The sequence below is a fragment of the Scardinius erythrophthalmus genome (genome assembly GCF_964197995.2).
Source record: "Scardinius erythrophthalmus genome assembly, chromosome: 19".
NCBI classification, from domain to species: Eukaryota; Metazoa; Chordata; class Actinopteri; order Cypriniformes; family Leuciscidae; genus Scardinius; species Scardinius erythrophthalmus.
This window is the reverse complement of record NC_138239.1, coordinates 17,406,102-17,409,391: the sequence shown is the minus strand read 5'-3', so window position 1 is coordinate 17,409,391 and position 3,290 is coordinate 17,406,102.

Here is a 3,290-nt window from a genome sequence, read left to right as displayed (position 1 = left end):
ACACTAGCAGTGAATGTATCTTTATTTCTGCTAAAAGTGGATTTCACAGAAACTCCTGGAAATTAAACACACATGCTTGTTATTGATAGTAAATAATGAACAGGAATAAGGAAGCGAGGGAACAGGTATGTGCACGAGTAAGGGAAAGAAAGTAAAAAGAGCATCTAACATTGCAGCAGTGTTTAAGGGCTCTACACAAGGCCTCCCAGACTCCCTGGAGGCAGGAGGTTATTGTGTTCCACTGGTCCGTTAATGTGAAAGCAGCCAAGCATTAAACCTGCGTTTAATAACCTGCACACAGAGCAGGAAACACACAAACACACACACACATTGGTGATTTAAGATCAAAAAGGTCCTGAAATTGTATGTGTAGTATGAAACATGGGTAGGCCTATTCATTTTGAGATTTGCTAAAGATACATTTAACAGTGCTATTAAATGATTGGTGTTTTTAAAGATTAGCCTAACTATAAGGGAGCGTTAGATGACAGCAATGGTAATTTCATTGTAAAAATAGGGAAATGAGCAAGCAAAATTAAATGTCCAACGTACAATACCAATGAATTTAAAAAAAATTCACTTTCATTTGTGTTATGAGTGTTTTGGATTGAAATCAGTTCCTGTCACATTAACAGAACCACATGGGGATGAAATGTTATTTTGGCGAACACTGTATTAGTGTCACAAGATGAGCTCATTTGAAGCAAAAACAGGAAATGGGTTCTGATATAATAACCGCACAGCTGCTTTACAGAGTCTGGTGGTGGTTAGCAGTTAGTAGAGGTTTGTCAACCAGAAAATTCCCACGAATCCATTGCACAGGAATGCATGAGGCAAATCACCTCATTCAATAAATTAATCTTCAAATCAAATAGCCTCTATTATTTAGCAGCGCGAATCTTTACTGGTCTTACGATTCAAGTGCATTCTCAATGTATCACAATGAATTTTATCCTTTTTTATCAGTACATATAGGGGTTAGTGTTTTAGTGGTCATTATTAATACCAGTGAACTAGTGATTGACCGATGTATCGGTTTACCGATATTTTTCCCGATATTTAAGCATTTTCCCATAATCAGGTATCGGTTTTGTAATATCGGACTTTTGACAAGATTATCTCGTTTAAACACCCTAAATTATATTATCATTTACTACATAACCATTATTTCGCTAATACAAATCTAAATAAATACCGCTCTGTGGAAATTAATTATTTATTATCTCCACGCGCGATCGCGGTTGAGTAGCCTAAGTTATAGTTCTGTGTAAATGCATAAATAAAAAGCACTGTCAGAAAGGATTTCATGATCTAGACCGACAAAAACATTATTAATAATGAATAACATACTGGAAAATGCAAATATGCTGTTTTGTTTGTTACTTTCCTGACAATGTTATTCCAGCTAATATTATTCAGTGAACTAATATTACCCAGTGAATTACTCCTCACTCTTTAAACGTCACATAAACCTTCTAAAACTGTTTAAAATTAATTACATTTCAATACAAAATATAATACAAAAAATACCTCCAACATGTGAAAGCACTTCAAAATACATCACTCAACTATCTTTGAATATATGTTAGAATAATTTTTGTGCTTTATTTTTTACCTCATCAAAGCTTTTATTTTTAAACAAAGACACTTAGTAACAGTGCACTTTATTTTTTGGACTCAGACCCGTCTATTTATTTGTGTATAAATTTAAAGTTTTTTTATGCAAGGAGGGAGTGATTGTTATAAATAAAATGGTTTGTTCAGTTCATTTGTGTTGTAATAATTGTTTCAAAAACAGAAGTATAACAGTAAATAAATATCGGTTCTGCATATCGGTAATCGGGCACATAAACATGCAAATAATCGGTATCGGTTATAAAAAATCAATATCGGTCGATCACTACAGTGAACTATTTTAAATATTTAATTTAGTTGTAAAATTTAATTATAAAAGGGTTTTTTTTTACAGTAGCTTCAAAATATCCAAGTAAAAAGATAATAAAAACATTACATGCAATGTGCTTTCATCATCTAGGGGTGATTTGAGTACTAAGTTATTTTTCCCTTTTTGCATCACACTTCGGTGAAATGTGTTGCTTATTATCATAGCAGTGATGGGCTAATATTATTAATGTTGACATGTAAAAACATTTACCACATACACCAAATCAAATGCAAAAACATCCTAATTCAACTGCCACTGTTGTGCACAATGCTGCTCCAACAGTAACAATCTGCCTGAAATCAATATTTATTGAGAACACCTCTGAACACACACTGTTAACTCAGCATGACTATATGGGACTTTCATGATCTTGTTTCAGGTCAGTAATGAGGGTTATGGGGACTATTAACCTCAAATGCCATGCTGACGTTAAATAATTTTGCTTTAGGCTCACACGGAAAAAAGACGAACAAATGAAAGCAAAGAAAGGGTGTAAAGATGATTAAGTAGACTAAGAGAAACTTCTGCTGTCATTGCTACTGATCTATTTACAGAGGTTGAATTATTTGCAAATTAGTACAGTAAATACAGAATTTAATTTGTAATCAAGAGTGAGAGATTATGTATATTTCATCTTTTTTCATTCATTTGTATGCACTATAAAGTTTCCTGAGGCGCTTAGTGAAATGGGCCTGTTTGAGGGAGGTTTGGAAAAGCATCCATGTTTCAAAAAGTAATCCAGTTTGGGGTTTTCTATATTGGCTTGTTATACTTACGATATTACATAGTTAAGCTTCTTGATGCAGATTTTAATCTTATTTTACGGGCTGTCTCTTAAGTAGCACAGTCAAAAAATAGGTGGGAGTTTGGGTTGTACTCACATCTGCGTTGATCCATCACACACTCTGCTGTTGTAGTACTGTATATCCCTGAAGGACATCACATGACTTGATTTTGGCTGCTGCCCTCATTCTGCTGACGGAGAGGCCACTTATGTAAGTAAGTACAGACCTATCAAAACTAAGAACACATAAAAAAAGGCTCTTTGGTGAGAAACTTGAGCCGTGCTCTGCTATTCCAGACTTTCTTGACTATGTTCTGCCTCAACAGATTATAATGCCAGAAAATCCACCGTCTGATCTGGGGTCAGCTGAACTAGATATCACCTCCCCATCCAGACTACTAAACCCTTACATGTTTGGAACATTTTAATGAATGTACTGACATACATATCTCTTATATATTAGTCTAGAAAGTATCATTTAGACTGGAAGTTTTTCTTTCGTTTTAAACAACTTTGAAGAAAAAAAGTTAAGACATTAGGAAAAGTATTTTTATTCCGCCA